The sequence below is a fragment of the Tinamus guttatus genome, unplaced genomic scaffold (assembly GCF_059628265.1).
Source record: "Tinamus guttatus ecotype Peru unplaced genomic scaffold, ASM5962826v1 Tinamus_guttatus_pri_ptg000498l, whole genome shotgun sequence".
Taxonomy (NCBI): domain Eukaryota; kingdom Metazoa; phylum Chordata; class Aves; order Tinamiformes; family Tinamidae; genus Tinamus; species Tinamus guttatus.
The window spans coordinates 442,415-462,367 of NW_028289032.1; the positions used below are offsets into that span (position 1 = coordinate 442,415).

At 41.8% G+C, this 19,953-nt stretch overlaps 1 pseudogene across 1 annotated transcript in view; it reads left to right on the top strand.

Annotated features, from left to right (window-relative positions):
* The first annotated feature begins 380 nt into the window (after positions 1-380).
* LOC104569718 (synphilin-1-like) overlaps positions 381-19,953 on the top strand; it is a 48,444-nt pseudogene continuing 28,871 nt past the window's right edge. Inside the window, exons 1-3 of the transcript XR_015913872.1 lie at positions 381-450; positions 14,108-14,966; positions 17,726-17,911. The product of XR_015913872.1 is annotated as a synphilin-1-like (transcript). The remainder of the gene's footprint in view (positions 451-14,107; positions 14,967-17,725; positions 17,912-19,953) is intronic.

Consider the following 19,953-nt stretch of genomic DNA (forward strand, 5'->3'; position numbering starts at 1 on the left):
TGCTATCCTTGTTCTTTTCCTTTTTAAGGTTGAATTCTGAAAATAATGTATCAATCAATCAGTCACATCAAAGTAGTAATACGTTTGCTTTAATAAAATCTAAGTTAGAGAAAGGACCCTGTGGCCTGATATGTGTATGTACATGCATCACACTGAAATCAGTTCTCTAAGATGAAAATATTCTACATTACTTGTATATACTGCTTTATGAAGGCTTGAATTTTAAGTCCTTTTATCATGAAGTATTGTGCAAGATAAATGCTGCAATAGATGCCCATGTGGGTCAAATGAGACCCTGTCTACTGTCTAGCCTATTCTCACTTTTGTATTTGTGCATTCCATGAATTACTTTATATAATTTTTTGCCTTTCTTTCGGTATTTTGTAACTTCTCTCAAGACCATCCCAGAATTATGTAGATGGTATGATTCACAAAATGAAGACAGATCAGGTATGATGCCCACTTCTGCCTGTTGGGAATTGGCTACGAGAGCGTGGACATGAGTATGGTTCTACTGACTTTGGTTCAGGCCTGCAACTGAGCAAGCAGGGGCTTCTGGGAGATTAGGCCTCAGGAGAGAAGTGCTGAGGACGTGCTGGTAAGGCAAGGACACTCTGTCCTTGGCTAGTTTCGTAAACAACTTTGAGGGGATAAGGCAGGAAGAATGAAGAAGCTGCTTGCTTATCGACCGTAATCTGGGCTGGCCAGACTGAAGTTATCTTTCTAATAAACAATCAAATACCGTTAGCAACCAATCATGAGCTCAAGCTTTGTAATATGCATGAGGTTAATTAAGAAATGTATAAAAAGCAGGATAAACGACTAATAAACGAGTCTTGTTGATGACCAGCTGGTGTCGACAGTCTCCCTTTCTCCTACATCTGCCCACCTGTCATTTTCTAAGCTGCTTTTAACCATGTTCAACTTGGCAACAATTGCTTCTTGAGAGTGTTCTGTTGTTTTGTTTTCTTTCATTTTCATGCAACTTCCTGGAAACATAACTTTTTTTTTTAACAGATTTTAGTTCATTAGAAAGAAAAAGTTTATACAGATAAATGTAGGACTTCATCTCAGCAGTTCCAAACCACAGTATATGCAACAATTTATTTGAAATCACGAGAAACCATTGGTGACAAGATGTAATAGTGTAGGCGCCAATGAAAAAATGTTGGATACATGTTGCTACCCATATGGCCATGACTAGTTTGAGGGATGATGTTTTGACATAGTGTGAAACTCTATCAAGGATGCTACATGTTAAAATCTACTCTAAGGTATACTGTAATAGTCAAGACTAAAGCAGAGTTTTTGGCATATAGATGTGAACCAGATGGGCATCTTCTCCCCTCCCCCCCCCCTCCCCGATTAATCAGATTAATCCTCTCTTCTGTTTTTCTCTTCCTGATGGACCAAAATGAATTGGTGAGAGGAATGCTTTTTTGTTGAGCTATGAAAAGTTTATTGTGCTTTCATCTGATGCTTTAATTGCACTTCGTTAGTGTTGTTGAATTTAAGACTTTTATAACAGAAACTGGAGACCTGAAATTCTTGGGAAGATAGAAGGCTTTAAGAACTGTGCTATATTTTGGCAACTTTTATTTCTGTATTTCCTTTCAGAGTTGTAAATTACCAAGGTTTGTAACTAAATTGAAACTGAGAGCTGCTGCTTCTGCCAGAATCATTAAAGGCTGTCATCACAGCCCTATGCCACTACCCTGGGGAATAAAGGGAAGTGAAGCTTTCCTTAACATGTACACTCCGAATGTTACTGCCTGCACAGGGGCAGGCAGTGATTGCTCACATAGTGCTACCTGCTGCAAGTGGAGAGGCAGAGTAGAAAGGGAGAAGACCCCCGATTTTTTTTTGTTGTTGTTGTTCTCTCCCCTTTCTGTAGATGTAGATTCTACAGAACGTAGTTTCTACAGAGGGAGACTGAACAATGGATTCGCTCTGTTGCTCCATGAGCAAGGTGAACTGCAGAAAGAAGGCAAGAATAGCCACCAAGCCATTTTTTACTGGTTGGTCTTCATGAAGAGTACCTAGGCAAGAGTGGTGGCTCTGCTAAAACTCTACTAAACTCAACTAATCTCAACTAAAACTCAAGGAGTGTTTATTTAAAATACAGAGGTCATCCTTAAATTAAAATGCAAGCCAAGAGCAAGGATGAAGCATTGGTTGTAAGCTCTTCCAAAAGACCCTCAGACATTGACAACTTACTGTCAATTGCTCAATTGCTTCATGATTCTCTCTGCAGTCAGACATTTTCCAGTGATGATTTTAATTACATCTGCATTCATCTGTAGCTATAGACATTGCTGGAAGACAGTAGTTGCACCAGTCTGGCAATGAAACTTACGTCAGAGCTTTGTTTAAAAGTCTTGTATCAAAAAGGGAATTCTTAGCACTGATAATAGTTTTGGCAAACTGAAAATAGTACTAAAATCTGTTAGTTTTTTTTTTGTTTGTTTTGTTTTTTCCATTCTATTTATCACTTACCCATTTTGGTGAACTGAAAATCATACTGAAATGTTTTTTTCACTCTACCTATCACTGAATAAACATAAATACTGTTGAACAGGAAGGTATCACTCTACATCCCTGCTCAGATGTCATTGAAATATAATAATCGACTTTATAATCAACACTGTATAAGGTTCCCATCTTCTGTTTTTTCATAGTTGATTTTGATGCAGTCAAAATGATGCATATCATGGACCATTAAAAAATCAAACACATTCCCAAAGTTATTGTTGTTATATGCTGCTTTTGATCAAGTTAAATTTTATCATAAATCCTTAGTATGCATGGTACATCTTCAGTTGTGTATTTATATTACATTGACAATTTAAATGATTGCATATAGTGTAAGTAAGTCAAATGTTTTACCACAAACTGGTCCAGCCCTTTCCTTCATACATGCTTTCTCCTGTTTAGTTAGAGGTTATATTTTTCTTTAAAATAGAGAAGAATATGGAAGTAGAAATATCCAAGAATTATTTTAGAGGTGAACTAAAAGTTAAGTGTAAGTTACTGGTAGGACTACATAAATTGAGGTTCTAATACCCTAAAAATACTAATCTTTGAGAAATTTGTCTCCAAAAATATTTAGTTCACTGAGACAAGTCAGAAGTATAGAGAAAATAAGTTTTAACTTTATATTTAAATATATATATGAATATGTAGACAACCATATTTATCACGCGGTTGTTTGAACTGATTTAAACCAGACAGCTGCTCTTTGTGGTATTAATGTTTTTAGTTATCTTACAGGAATTATGGGGTCATTATTACTCATTGTTCACAGGTTTAGTAAATAGCCCTGAAATCCCATTTGTTTTCCCCATTTCATCTAAATGCTGAATAGGTTAGTAACAAAGGAAAATGTTAGATTACATTGTTTTCACATTGCTCTAAACTCCTTTAATCCAAGGCAAATATACCAGTACTTTCCCACTCTGTGTATTTTCTCATGGATTTCACATAGACTTTTCAACTCATTTTTTTTCTCCACTATTTCTTTCTGCCTGTAATTTTTGGTGAAATTACTTATTCTTTTGTACAAAAAGAGATTCGAAAGTCTGAGAGACGACTTCCCTTCATATCCCTGTTTCCTGCTTATATCGATCAGCTTCACATTGTCATCTCCCTTGACTGGACTGGACTGACTGAGGATCTGTGCCAGCGGGGAAGTGCTGTATTTCCTTCCTCACCTCTTCACAAGATTTGCATGAAACTCATACTGTTAATACAATCTCAGTACTGACTTCTCTGTGATCTTCCTTGCATATAGGAATTCTGACTCAGAAAAATTCCAAGGGATTCTAGAAATCAAAGATATCTCACTACCCCCAGATTACCAGGTGCAAGATTTACAGGGTAGAAGAGGTGTAGGGCAAATTCTGGCTTATCCATCTCGCATGTGTGATTAAGGGCAATCATAAATACAGATTAAATATGGATCTAGCTACCTCATTTTTTTTTTCTGAAATGAAATGACTAGCAGCCTGTCTGCTGATTTCCAGTATTGCTTAACACAGAATGATCAATTGAAACAGAAATCAGTGCTTTATGGGGTTTTTTTTGTTTGTTTGTTTGTTTTTTTATTATTAAGCATAAAATTGGTTGCTTGCTTTCTGGGTAGATTTTCTAAGGGCATTTGAACAAATGGTTTAGGGCCTCTGTGTTCAACAAGCTTCACTGAACTATATCATAGTGTTATTCTGTCAGTTAGGATGACTTTTGGTTGTATTCTGAAGGTGGCTTTCCTATTTGGGAAATTTAATCGGTGAATATGGTAACTGTATATTTCCAGTGTTTCACATTGCACACAATTCCTGTCCCAAGCTCTTGTTAGTATTTTAACTATAGCCTAATTTAAAGCAAAGCTTTGATTTGGAGTCAGCATTATTTATATAGCATTCATTTCTGAGAGTTGTGTTCCAAATATGTCCCAAGTAAATATGTCTGAAACAATACAAAAATGATTTGGTAATTCCAGACTTTGAAAAGATTGTAGAAGACTGAAGTTTTCTCAGGAAAACAACAACAACAACAACAACAAAACAGTAATTAGAATCATGAATATGCATTGAAGCTTGGATAGCTTTTCAGACTCTTTTTCCTAACTTGTTTTCATGTCCTTGCTCTTTCCATTTTACACATTATGTGCCAGGACGAGCTCTTCTGATTTTTCATTAGAACTTCCCTTGTGTTTATATCCCCAGATCAGTCTGGAAAAGGGTAACCCCAGTTTGTAATTGGGAAACCTGTTTGTTTTGAAAATTTCTTTCCTTCTTCTACATTCGCTACTTTAGAAGTGACAGCTTTTACAGTGTTCTTCTTCAAGCCAAGATAAGAAAAATGATTAATTTGATGAGGCTTGTATTAATGTATGGATCACCTGGAAAAGGTGCAGTTTGAATTACTATTATCCTCATTGCTCTTATTTCCTAACCCTTTCTTTCTTCTCTGCAATGTGTCCAAATTTCACTTACAAAAGGGAAGACATTCTGTTCCTCTCTGTGCAGAGTCATTCTGCTCCAGAACTTGCATTAAAGAAACCAGAAGTACTCCTGGGAGTTATTAATATATTAAAACTGTAAAACAGTGCCACTGTCAGTTAAAATTGATAAATATTATTTCAGTGATGTTAAGTAAATGGTAAGTAGGATAGTCAGAACTGTTTTTTATTATCTTAATCCTGTGTAAAGGACATCCCTTCCCTCATCTCTTGGAGATCCAATACTGCTGCCAGTATTGGAAATGAATCAGTGTTTAAAAGTGTGAGGAATTTTCTGAAAACTGTTGTCTGTGCGCAGACAACACCTTGGTGTCTGTTTTTTTCTTCCTGGAAGCACAGCTGACCATGAGATACTGCTGTTCATCCTGAAAAGGAACAGGGATAGTAAGCTAAAAAGGCTCAAAGATTTCAATGAGCGATATGGAATAGCAATAGTTTGCCAGATCTGATCCACAGAAGAACACGAGTAAGCTGATGATCATTTTCATTCCTGTTCAAGATAGCTGTGTAGCTGTCATGTGATTTATAAAACATGTCTCAATTGCCAGCTGATCTGCAATTGGCTCGAATCTTTGTATCTGTTATGCTACCTGCACCACTGCCATGTATGTCATGTATGGTCCAGTTGTTGAGAAGCAGTAATCACAACTACAGAATATTGGTCAAAGCTTAAACCTAAATGACTCTGTGGTGATGGTGACAGAAACGTGCAGTTTCACAATTAGTCAGTGCTCGGTGACTGGGAATAGTTCTTGATTCCTTGTTAGGTGGATCCATGAAAATCTTGCATTGTAGCATCTCTTTCAGTATCTTCAGGCCATTTTATGGTACTGATGTAGGATATGCATCCCTTTTTACCATCTCCTGTTTGTGTCACAAGTGCTGTAAACTGTAAAAGACCAACAGCAATAAAAGAATGTTGCTGCACCCTTTTGCTGGAAAGGTGACTGTTTGCATGCACATCCAAAAAGAATTTGAGTTATGCATTTCCTATTGATCTGAGTAAAAGTTGAGTCCTTTATCTTCCTTTATACTCAGGACAATTTAAAGATACTGTAACGTTCGAGCATTTCGACTGTAAGCATCACATAAATTGCCTGTCACAAGGGTAAGGTTTCATCTGTGTATGACAATCTTGATGACTGGACAAAACTCATAATTACCCGGAGGCACTCATGTACCAGATAAAACTCTCCCTCACACCTCTCCACTATCTCAATATAAAGATGGCATTGCCAAATGCTATGAAGTCACAAATCCTTACAGTTGAAAATGTTATAAGCTTCTTTTTTAGAAAGTTCCAGATGGATAAATTTTGATTTGTAAAATCAAAAATGATGAAGCAATTAAATTGCCATAGAAGTTTCTTCCTACTTGTCTGCTTTTCTGACTATTCACCCCAAAGCAGCTCTAGGATGCATACAAACAAACAAACAAAACAAACAAACAAAACAAAAACACCTACAGGTCTCTCTTCATTTCTTGTATTTTGCCTTCTTCAAGAGCAGAGAGCATAATATATGGTCAAGAACTACATTTACAAATTTGACCCTTGCAGGTTTTTATCAGGCACCATTTTCTTTAGTGTTGAAGAAATGCTTTGCCACCTCAGCACCATCAGGCAGCATTATACATCTTTATTAATGTCAATGAAAAGCATCCTCAGTTTTTCTGCCCTTTTTCCTTTGTACTTAGGTGATCCCATGGCTGTTTTAGCTAAGTCTCTTATCATGAGTGCATAAAAGTTAGCGACAGAATTTTGATAACATCTTTGGAAATTTTGGAAAAAAAAATGAAGACATTTTGTCATCTTTTTATAGCCGAGATACTGGTACACAGAAGCAACGATGTGGCTCATCCAAGATGATATTGGTATTATTTGATGGATTTTGGACAGTTAGTTGTTCCAGATTCCAGTCCCCTGCCTTAAACAGACCATCCTGTGCTGTTGTTTATAAAGAAAACAAACAGTATTTATTTGACCCAGACTTTTGGTGGCCCCTGCCTGACTTCATAAGTGTGGAGTGATGAGCAAAAAGCTTTTTCCATGGAGCAGCTGTTAAAGACTATCCATATAACAACCCTGGCCGTACTGGTGCTCTGGAGGATGTAGGCACTGCTTGCTTCTGCTTCCTCAGGAAAAAGCATCTATAAACAGAATGAAGAAGTTTTAGGGTTTCAAGCATGCCCTAGTCCACTCTGCTCTGTGGTATCAATCTCATGTATAGGAGGAGCCATGCTAAAACTGTTTAGGTATGGGTGCAGCATATACAGCACCCAATGAGTAGAAAATAGCTCAAAGAAAGATCAAGTCTACCAGTTTGATTTGTATTACTCCCTACTGCTTATGTGGTTAAATGCCATATTCTAATCTTTTATCATCAAAGGCACTGTAATTTCATACTCCTAATTAAGTAAATAATATATTCCTAAATTTGTAAAAATATTACTAATTGTTCTTGGTGTTCCAGTTTGCTTTCTTAGAGCCTGTGTTTGTAGAGTTGCTCCACCAACATATTGGGGAGAAAAGCAACAAAGAAATAGCAGTGCCTCACTCCACTGTAATTGTAATGAAAGAAGAGAGAAATGCATGAATATGCTGTGATCAAACAGATTTGTAACAAAGGTCAATGTTTCTTTGCAGTGTCAAAATTTACAGTTTTATTGTCAGTGGTTATGTAAATATGTGTTATTAAGGTTAGAAAATGGAAAAAAAGCCTGTTCAGGTGTTGGGAATTGGCTACGAGAGCGTGGACATGAGTATGGTTCTACTGACTTTGGTTCAGGCCTGCAACTGAGCAAGCAGGGGCTTCTGGGAGATTAGGCCTCAGGAGAGAAGTGCTGAGGACGTGCTGGTAAGGCAAGGACACTCTGTCCTTGGCTAGTTTCGTAAACAACCCTGAGGGGATAAGGCAGGAAGAATGAAGAAGCTGCTTGCTTATCGACCGTAATCTGGGCTGGCCAGACAGAAGTTATCTTTCGAATAAACAACCAAATACCGTCGAATAAACAATCAAATACCGTTAGCAACCAATCATGAGCTCAAGTTTTGCAATATGTATGAGGCTAATTATCTACTGTATAAATATACTTGCTTGTGGGACAATAAACGAGTTCTGTTGATGACCAACGGGTGTCTGCAGTCTCCCTCTCTCCGACAAATGGTGACCCCGACGTGATCCAACGAAGGGCAATCCTCTCTCGGACAGAAAAGAAATCGGGAGAAGGACGCACCACGAAGGAGAGAAGTATTAGAGAGTCGGGTTCCGCAGCGCAGCCGGGACGGTGCCGAAGCCGCCATTGGAGCGGAGAGGAACGACACCCCCCTTGGCCACATCGGTGAGTAAGGGGCCGTACGCGCCACCGAAGCCTGGAGAAAAAGTAACTGCTAGCGATAAAGAATGGATAGGCAAGTGGCGTATGAATTATTTACCCGTACCTTACAACAATGTAACGTACAGGGAATTGACTTAAAGAAAGAATTACCAGGATTATTAGCATGGGGGTACGCAAAAGGTTGCTTCATGGTGAAGCAGGGATTGTGGAAGTCCTACGGAAATTTGGTGAATAGGCTCGTGCAATCCCTGGAGCAAGCTACTGATGAACAGGCCCTCTGCAAGCTTTTGATCTGGTGCAGAGAGAATGGGTTCAAAGCCGAGCCCCACCTAGTATTCAAATCCGATGTGAAAGCAAAAAGCAAAGTGGCCGCCGGAGTCACGGCAGCCTTTGCAAGCACTTCAGGACCGGGACCGCCACGCCACCGACAACCGCTGGTGTTTGGAGATCCATCGCCAAAACCCCCCGACCTGCACCTGCAGCACCTGCACCATCTGCGCCCCCACTTCCGGACCCCCTGTCGAGCCTGAGGAACAGCCCGGCTGGGTCCAGGACTTGTTGAATCGCCTTGAAAAATTAGAGAAGGGAGCCGGGGAAGAGAAGGCGAATGAGATCAAGGAGACTGACGTTGCTGATGGCTTGACAACAGCCAGGGGGGAGGTGCAGGGGAATTTGATCTGTCTTTTAAAGTGGGGGTTGAAGAATTGTAATGCTTTAAGTGAGGACAGAAACCGTTATTAGGGCTATTATTTCTGTTTGCTATGTTCGTCTGTATTATGTGTTGTGTCCTTTGTATAATGATGCTGACACGAGGTATGGTTGAAAAGAGGAAATTTGTATGATCTGTAGAGTCATAATGGGATCTTGAGAAAGAAGATGTTTGCCTGCCCGGGAACTGCAAACATCCTCTAAACTAGTTTGAAGGTCAAACACCTGAGAGGGAGGAAGATGAGGAAGGCAGGAGCCTCAGACTGACGGCTGGGACCGCTTTCTGATATGCGCACTTGCGCACCCAGGAGGGAAGGTTATGTGACTGAAGGCGGAGTTTGTCCGCCCCCCGGTCTGCCTGCTGGCACGTACTGGCCCTACGTGGCAGGATGCACCGGGCTTAAACAGACAGTGCAGAGAGAGGGGGGGTGAGACTCCTAATACTGAGATCCACGTTGTCTCCGCGGGGACGCCCGCTGAGTTAGGAGCCTGTCAGCAACCCTCTAATCTGCCAACTCGAGAAGATGTTCAGTCTCAGTATCCTGCCGACAAGTATTACCTCAAGAGTAGTTATTCATACATTGCTTATTAAAGATGCTTTCACCTGAATAGAGGCTCGCAGTAGCTACATTGTTTTGGGTGATTATTGCCAAATCCCAAGCCCATTCGCACCTAATTGGCGACAAGGATGGGCTTTGGCAATTGAGACAGTGGAACTCACTAGTGAAGTGCACAGCTACGTGGTCGTGCCACTAGATAGAAACTATGTTTTTGCTGTTTGTGTGTGTAGTCTTTAGATCTTTATTGTATAATATATATCAGCAGAGAGGACTGACTAAGTACAACAAGAAAGTGCAGAATTTGAAAGCGGGAAAGCCAGGAGTAACTCAGACTACGGTGTACTCCACCCCACCCCCACCAGTGGAGGACTGGGAGTTGTACTCTGACTTGTATCCCTGGAAAGAGACTAGGGAAATACTTCAGCACAGGAAGTAAGAATGAAGAACCAAACGCTGAAATGCCATCTCGAATGGTTGTATACATCACTGCAACCACACACAACTATTCAGCAGAAAGTAGAAAACTTGGCGGAACTGATTATGAAAGGGAAAACACGAGTGGTGCAGATCACGGGAATGGAACCAGGTGTAATTAGAATTCCAATAAAAAGAGATCTGCTTGAATGGTACCTGCAGCATTCTGGAGAATTACAAACGAGTCTATTATCAACAGCTGCTGATATCAAAGTAGACTCTATAAAGTCACCGAAACTACAATGGGTGAGCCGAAATGAGTGGATTATGCCACATAAAAGAAGTGAAGTACCATTAGCGGACGCAGTCACCGCCTTCATGGATGCAGGGAAGAAATCACGACGAGCAGCTATCACCTGGATGGAAGGAGTGGAATGGCATCACCACCTGCTAGAAGCAGAAGCAGGGGACTCACTACAAACGCTGGAACTGGCTGCGGTGGTTTGGGCGGTACTTAGATGGCAAAATGAGCGGCTCAATCTGGTCACGGACTCTTTATATGTTGCTGGAATTGTTACGCGCATAGAGGGGGCGAGGGTCCGGGATGTTAAAAATCCGCGGTTGAATGAGCTCTTACGCAGGTTGCAAACCGCTTTGCAACAACGGTTGTGCCCGTATGCTGTGATACACATCAGGAGTCACATGTGGACTCAGGGTCTGGGCGAGGGTAATCACAGGGCTGATCAATTGGTGGCCGCGGCTGTACCTCTCAATGACTTCATTAAGGCTAGGGAAGCCCATCACATGTTCCACCAGAATGCTAAAGGCCTTAAAAGTCAGTTTAATATAACAATGGAAGAGGCCAGGGGAATCGTGCGCGCCTGCCCCGAATGTAGCCATCATGGACCGGGGTTGGGCATTGGGGTAAATCCGCATGGTCAAGGCCCTTGTGGGCTCTGACAAATGGATGTTACCCATGTTCCAGAGTTTGGCCACTTGAAGTACCTTCATGTCACTATTGACACATTCAGCCACTTCATATGGGCAACTCCCCAGGCGGGAAAAAAGGTAGTCCATGTAATCTGTCACCTGACGACCTGCTTTGCTGTAATGGGAGTTACTGGATGGCTCCGCAATGTTTTGCAGAGCTTGCTAATGTTTTTAGTAGTAGCTATAATTGTATTGTTATGTTTAAGCTGTATCTTATCCTATGTAAAACGCATGATAAATAAGAGCATGGGGGATGTCCTGCTCGCGCAAAAAGAAAAAGGGGGAATTGTTGGGAATTGGCTACGAGAGCGTGGACATGAGTATGGTTCTACTGACTTTGGTTCAGGCCTGCAACTGAGCAAGCAGGGGCTTCTGGGAGATTAGGCCTCAGGAGAGAAGTGCTGAGGACGTGCTGGTAAGGCAAGGACACTCTGTCCTTGGCTAGTTTCGTAAACAACCCTGAGGGGATAAGGCAGGAAGAATGAAGAAGCTGCTTGCTTATCGACCGTAATCTGGGCTGGCCAGACAGAAGTTATCTTTCGAATAAACAACCAAATACCGTCGAATAAACAATCAAATACCGTTAGCAACCAATCATGAGCTCAAGTTTTGCAATATGTATGAGGCTAATTATCTACTGTATAAATATACTTGCTTGTGGGACAATAAACGAGTTCTGTTGATGACCAACGGGTGTCTGCAGTCTCCCTCTCTCCGACATTCAGGCTACCAACAGAATAAATGTAAGCGTAAAGAAAGCGATGACAAACAAAATGTTGATGACTTTTTCTTTGTCTAGACCCATGTGATGAAAGCAGTGTTTTCATAAAAGTCGAAGAAAATTCATTTTCCAGACAGAGTGCTTAATAGTTCCTGTCAGAACAAAACATCCGGGAAACATATGGTATCCATTTCCCTGTATCATTTGGAAAAAAAATTCACATGTAAATAAAAAGAACATAAAAGCATAGGCCTTTAGACCTAGAATTTTATAAAATGCATAAATCATAGAATCATAGAATGCTTAAGGTTGGAAGGGACCTCTAGAGGTCATCTAGTCCAACCCCCTGCACACGCAGGGTCACCTAGAGCACATGGCACAGGGTGGCATCCAAGTGGGTTTGGAAGATCTCCAGAGAAGGAGACACCACAACCTCTCTGGGCAGCCTGTTCCAGGGCTCTGTCACCCTCACTGTCAAGAAATTTTTCTTTAAGTTCCTGTGGAACTTTTGGTGCTTCAGTTTGTGGCCATTTCCTCTAGTTCTGTCAGTGGCCACCACTGAAAAGAGGCCAGCACCATCCTCCTCACTGCCTCCCTTGAGGTACTTATAGACACTGATCAGATCCCCTCTCAGCCTTCTCTTCTCCAGGCTGAACAGGCCCAGCTCCCTCAGCCTCTCCTCATAGGGCAGATGTTCCAGGCCCCCGATCATCCTTGTAGCCCTGCGCTGGACTCTCTCCAGCAGCTCCACATCCCTCTTGTACTGGGGAGCCCAGAACTGGACACAATACTCCAGATGTGGCCTCACCAGGGCTGAGTAGAGGGTCCCTCGACCTGCTGGAGATGCTCTTCTTAATGCACCCCAGGATCCCATTGGCCTTCTTGGCCACGAGGGCACACTGCTGCCTCATGGTCAACTTGTCGTCCACCATGACGCCCAGGTTCCTCTCTGCAGAGCTGCTCTCCAGAAGATCGGTCCCCAGCCTGTACTGGTGTCTGGGGTTATTTCTCCCCAGGTGCAGGACCTTGCACTTGGCCTAGTTGAATTTCATGAGTTTTTTCACTGCCCAGTTGTCCAGTCTGTCCAGGTCCCTCTGGATGGCAGCACATCCCTCTGGGGTATCAGCTACTCCTCCCAGTTTGGTATCAGTACAGTGCATTGTTTGTATTGGCGCACTGTTACATGCCTATTGATTGTTATTATATTTTTTTTTCTTAGGAAATATATTTTTGAGCACTTTCAAAAGTATTAAGATAATTTTCAGACCATTGTAACTACCAAGCTATACTCATTTTTCACTTCAAATATTAATATTTTACTGACAGTACCTATATCTGTTTCCTTAGGAAGACGTTCATGGCAAATTGTGCTTTTTGACCACAAATTAGATCCCACTGATATGTAGTTAATGTGTCATAAATGCTATGCTATGTTTAAATTGTCTTCTTGACTTTAAGAATACATGAACTCTTGGTAAGCATTGAGGGCCATAGGAAGGAAAAAGAGTCTAAGGGCTGTAATGGTTTTAGTGGAGTCACCCTACTGAAAGTAACAAAAAGTAAACTCTTGCTTATGTGCTGCTGATTATGGAGATCAAGAATATCACAAAATGGGACTGTATGAAAGAGCGAAAGTTTAAAAGGAGTATGAATTCAGGTGCATTGAGGTCCCATTCTTCTCTGCAAGTCAGATTCCCTAGTTGAACTCTAGATCCCGCAGTGTACTGAAGATAATGCACTGGAAGTTCCAGAGCCCTGTGCATGTGTGTATATGTATGTATGTTATGGGATGGAAAGTTTGACTAAGAAGCCCAAATATAGAGAAATGGAAAATGAGACATGACTAAATAGGCTTAATTTTCAGATGAAAATAGTTTTTCCAGTTCTTGTAAGGAAAATCCATCTTCTGGAGAAAACAAGCCTTAAAAAAAATATTGTTGCTGTTGTAGTGGATTGTTAAAACAAATCCACTAAAAAAAAAAGTTCAAGGAAAAAAATCTGACTAGCCCTGTTCTTGACCTCCCAAAAAATCATTGTATCTCCATGGAATATTAATAGCAGAAGACAAGCTAGTGTAGTCTGGCAAGGCCAGCATGAATGCCACTAGGCTCTTACTGGTTTCCATTAGTTGATTAAAAAATTGCTTGTAAGTAGATCCTTCTTCCTATTTAAGAAGTTTTATTTTCTGCAGTGTCAAGTGCTTCAGCTATGGTAACAGAGTGGTTATTAAATGTGCTTAGATGTGAATGCAGCATGTCATATAATTCTTTTTTCTAGTGTTTGGCCAGGTATATCTTTAAAGATGCTGTATCATGTAATAAATAAGCAGTTCTCTATCCAATTGCTCTGTTTCTCTAGTCTCCAGCACCAGCTGTTACTGTGGAGTCTCAACTCTTATTGGAAATGCACAGAAACCAACAGGCATTACAGATACGTGCAATAAATTCAGACCAGTGAAGAGGGTTTCCCCATTAAAGCACCAGCCAGAGAGCTCTGAGAACAACGAAAGTAATGACCAAAAGAACCAGAAGGGAGAATACCAGAAAGGCAGTTATTCTCAGTCTGCACCTCCAAGTAATGAACAGAACCAGGGAGAGAGCCTTAAAAGTAAAAACATTGAGTCTGCTCTTCTACTTGGGGAGCTTGAGCACTATGACCTGGATATGGATGAAATTTTGGATGTGCCTTACATTAAGTCAAGCCAGCAACTTGATCCTTTTACAAAGGTGGATCCTGAGAAAAAAATTTTGGGTATATGTTCAACAGTGAATGGTGTCAGTGGTGAGAGCTCCTCTGCAGGGAACAGGGAGAATTTGCCTGCCAGCGTGACTGAGTTCTGCATTCTGTCCCCTGTGAAAGGCTCTCAGCTGAGAAAAACACAGCCCGTTGTCCTTGAGCAACACAAGTATTTAACAGAAGAATCGGAGCTTTCCCAGCCTTTAGTTAAGTGTAGCTCTGTCCATGAATCTGGAACCCAGGCCAAGGGCTTCTTCAGCAGGACATTTGTTGATCCTCAGGCTCATAAAACTGAGCAGAGTATGCCAAACTGCCACCTGAGGACTTTTCATCTGCAGACTGCAGTGGTAGAAAGTAAGCAGCTTGAGGAACTGCATATGAACTAGAGCATCACAGGCAGACCAGAAGAGAGGAATGAAGATGTGAAAAAAAAAGTAAGAGCATCTTATGCATTGTAAAGGAAGGCCAAATATCATTACTGGTAAGTAAGTACTGTCATTTTCATAATCCATGTAGAGTAAGAGATTTCAGTGAAGTAGTTGATAAAGCCAGCAAAGCTGATGAAGTGCATGTTTTGTACTGCTGCTCTATGTGACTTGTATTCACTTTAGAAGTATATGGTTATTCAAACAGCAAGGTTTCATCTTTAAATCAATCAAAAGGTGCAAGTTAACACAGTGATGCAGAACATGTGACCTTGTATTGGAGATGGAAATTTCTGTGATCTGTAGAGTCATAAAAATCTCCTGTGAGAAGAAGAGGCCAAACCTTGGGAAAGAAGATGTTTGCCTGCCTAGGCCGAGCGATAAGGAGCATGGATGAAGCTGCTCAGCCCGGTTCACAGGCAGCTCCCCCTGGAAACCTGTTGAAGTCGGCCGCTCGGCCGGGCTTGTAGCCAACTTAACCGCAGATGTCCTCCAAACTAGCTTTGGAGGCCAAACACCTGGAAATGAGGAAGAGGAGGAGGAAGGCAGGACCCTCGAATTGAGGGCTGGGACCCCTGACTGGTATGCGTGCCTGCGCACCCAGAGGGGAGAGTTGGGCAACTAGAGGTGGAGTTTTGTCTGCCCCCTGGCCTGCCTCCTGGGTCATACTGACCCTACGTGCCAGGATGCACCAGGCATAAAAGTGGACAGTACGGAAAGAGCAGCGGGGGGGAGAAGGAACTCCTGACTTTGAGGCCTGCGCTGTCTCCGTGGGAGACGGTCAGCAACTCTCTCTCTCTGACCTGCCGGCTCGAGAGGATCTTCGGGTCTAGATCGGCAGGTATCACCTCGTGAGTAGTTATCTGTACTTTGCTTCTTTTATGTGCTTTCACCTGAATAACTGCTCGATGTAGTCACCTCGTTCTGGCTGATTATTGCCGAATCCCGAGCCCATCCGGAACAGACCTCCACTCAGAAGGGCTGTTGGAGGCACAGTGTATGTGCAAGAACTGTTTTTTTTTTTTAGACTTTTTTGGCTTCTCTGTTTAACACCTAGCTCAGGCACAAAGTCATGCTATTAACATAGCAACAAAGACAAAGGCAGACATTCAAAGACTTAGACAGAGGCAGAAGAATATATTAGAGTGCTCAGTAAGTAAAAAAAAAAAAAAAAAAAAAAAAACCAGGAAAAAAATCACCTAAAAATGGGAATTAAAAAAAAAAAAGAGGCTATCCTAGGTAGATAGATAATATGGGCCAAAATATCTGAGTGGAGTAGACTGAATGAGTTGTATGCTGGCAAGCCTGTGCTACTCTAGGAACTTATCACTGTTACTCCTTAACTCTGTCTTACTTCTTCCATTCCCTTTCTGGAGTTTCTCAATCCACTAGCTTTGTTTTAAAATTATATTTGGGCAGGAATAATATATTAGGTCATGGTTGTGTAGTACTTTGGTCAATATTCCAAAAGAATGCTATAATACAAATTTTATTATGGAAACAAGCTACCAAATGAAAGACTTCTGTCTTGTGTTTTAAATATGTTTTAGATTGTGCTTAGCAAAAGCTGCTGCTTTTATGGTGTGCAAAAGCTGAATTTTTTTAGGAGTCATGGATGTTTTCTGTTAAATTACTCATTAATATAATGCCAAAAAGAAAGAAAAATAATATCAACTGCAAAAAAAAACAGAAATTACAAAAATGTGAGAATGTCTGCAGTTACATTGTTGAACAAACTAGGACAGAATCAGAAAGCTACACAAGACCTTGCAGTGCTACACAGCAATTACATTAGGATGAGAGGAACCTCATATGGTTCAAAAAGGGCAAGTGCAGGGTCCTGCACCTGGGGAGGAGTAACCCCAGGCACCAGGACAGACTAGGGCTTGACCTGCTGGAAAGCAGCTCTGCGGGGAGGGATTTGGGAGTCCTGGTTGACAACAGGTTAACCATGAGGCAGCAATGTGCTCTCCTGGTCAAGAAGGCCAATGGGCTCCTGAGTGCATCAGGAGGAGCGTTGCCAGCAGGTCGAGGGAGGGGATCCTGCTCCTCTGCTCAGCTCTGGGGAGGCTGCACCTGGAGTATTGGGTGCAGTTCTGGGCTCCCCAGGACAAGAGGGACGTGGAGCTTCTAGAGAGGGTCCAGCCCATGAAGATGATTAAGGGACTGGAGCATCTATCATATGAGGAAAGACTAAGCGAGCAGGGCCTGTTTAGCCTAGAGAAGAGAAGATTGAGAGGGGATCTGATCAACATGTCCAAGTACCTGAGAGGAGGATGTAAAGAGGATGGTGCCAAACTCTTCTCGGTGGTGGCCAGTGACAGGACAAGGGGAAATGGGTACAAGTTGAAACCCAGGAAGCTCCATCTCCATGTGAGGAAGAACTTCTTTCCTGTGAGGGCGCCAGAGCCCTGGAACAGGCTGTCCAGAGAGGTTGTGGAGTCTCCTGCTCTGGAGATCTTCCAAACCCTCCTGGATGCCACCCTGTGCCCCGTGCTCTAGGTGTCCCTGCTGGAGCAGGGGGGTTGGACTAGATGATCTCTAGAGGTCCCTTCCGACCTCAACCATTCCGTGATTCTGTGATTTTGTGAAACCACACAGTGAATCAAGCCAGTAGGCATCCTTCCTCTTTGTTCTGTATCTAATAGTAGCTAGGGAAGTGAAAAGCTCCTAGTTTTGAGAGTTATAATAGAATGTGCCTATAGGAAATTATCTTTGGCTTATATCTTAGCCAGTGAGGCTTAATGTTCTGTGTATGTTTTTAACTCTAATTGTAACTGATATAATGAATTTTTAACCATTTATTTTTTAACAGCCACATTTAGCAGCAGATAATCTGGATAAGATTCATGATGAATATGACAACAATCTGCTGCACGTAGCAGCATCGCAGGGACATGCAGAATGCCTGCAGTATCTCGCTTCCCTGATGGGAGAAGACTGTTTGAATGAACGAAACATTGAACAATTAACTCCAGCTGGATTAGCAATAAAGGTGACAGTCTCTCTGTCCTGATGTGACATAAAGGTGATTTAATCTATTTCTATAATGGCTGTAAGTAATACATCCATCAGAATGCTATTTTTCAAGCATTTTGTTAAATTAGAGCAGAAAGAACTTTTCTGCAATTGACTGGTACCACATAAGCAAATAAAAATACCTCACTATGCAAGATACAGTGCCTGTTGTAAACCTTTGGCACTTCATATGTTGTTGTCAGTGCATATACATTCACTTTTAAATCAGTTGACTGGCTCCAAAAATACTTGTTATATTTCAAGGAACTTATATTTAAATCAGACATTATTTAGTATAATGGTTTCTTTTTTTAATTTGTTTGTTTATTAGTTTGATTTTTGTTTGTTTTTTTTAAATGCATATATAACTTTGAAAGACAAGTGTAAGAATGTATTTGCAAAGCCTGATAACATTCTGACTGCTTCTAACATTTTTTGACATTGTGCCACATCTGAAGGTGAAACTTCTTGGGAGTCTAGAGCAATTGCATCTACAGCAATTGCATCAAAGTTATACTGTACGTCTTGCAGAACAACCTGTCCTAAACTGCAAAAATTAACACCCCAAATTGCAGGAAAACCTATTGTGTAGGAAATGGGGGAATGTACAGTGTTGCTGTGCTACAATATAGTGGTGTACCAGAAATCTGAGATTTTAACCAAACTAATTCTGGGTCTTCAGCAAGTAAGATTGAATGGTTGAATGCTATCCCTCAGCAAGAAACAGAAACAGGCCTTTCGGTTTCTTCAGGGTCTTTAATTGTAATTTTCTTTAAGTGTTATTTTTTTCCTGGAACAGGAAGGAAGGACAGTGAAGACTTTAGTGTGTAGGGAGAGAGTGTGGAAGAAGTGTTTGTGGAAGAATTGTTTGAAAGCAGGAACTGAGAGGAAAACTAGGGCCTAACAGAAGTTTTGGCATTACAGAGGCCTGCTTGGAGTGCTACACAGTTGCCACTTCCAGGATGGTTGGTTTGCACGGACTCTGCTCCTCCACGGTTCCCTGGGCAACGCAATCTGCCCTCCTTGCAGCTCCAAAGGGGAGTAACGGAGGATGGAGAGGGGTGAAGAGATGGCGGCCAAACTCTGTTGCACTCCCTGTGCTGGGCTGCTGATAAGCCGCACAGTGGCTGTCTAATGGGAGATATACGATAACAAGTCCGGTGCTGAGCCAGCAAAGGTGGCAAATCACTCCTTTCAGATGAACTTTGCTTGAACTTTGCTCATTATAATGTGAAAACCACACCTCCATCCCAAAAGTTACTTGCCTCTGAGGTACGACCACTCCTCACTGAGCATGCGCTCTAGATTTTCGGTTGACTGTACCTTTAAATGAAAGCAAGAAACTTTTTCACCAATCAATAACAATATTAAGTATGACTCTAGTCACTCAAGCTCCACCTGAATGTAAAGAAAAGTATAAAAGGTGAACTAAGGATGAAAAGGTTTGGAGGGGGGAAGAAACCATCGTAACTCCTAGGTCAGTCGACAGGCTGAGCCCCCCTTCAATCCCCTCGCGCTGGGACGCTGCCTGAAGAGACTAAGAAGTGAGAGGGAAGAATCCATCATAAATCCTGGATCAGTTGATGCGCTGATCCCCTTTTCCTCCCCTTGCGTCAGGATGCCACCTGAGGAGACTCGAGACTGAGAGCCCTCTCCCATCTTCTGGGGTGAGTGATGATTGCACATTTGTCCATCAGAGCTAGCTAAAACCCCACGCTCTAGTAGAGAATTTCCTGTACTGACATCTGAAACCTGCTTTGTAAATGTTGCATTTGAACAGCTGATCACACTATTTGGGAACTCGATTCGCTCCTAGGAAGGCGATCGGACCTACAGTTCACGAACTGTTCGTGAATCCGATACTGCCAGAGTCGAGTTTATAGTTGATCACACTATTTGGGAACTTGATTCGCTCCTAGGAAGGCGATCAGACCTATAGTCCACAGGCTGTGAATCCGATACTGATTTGATATCTCCTTCTACCCCCCCCACCACCACTACCACTACGACTTTCAAACTGCAACA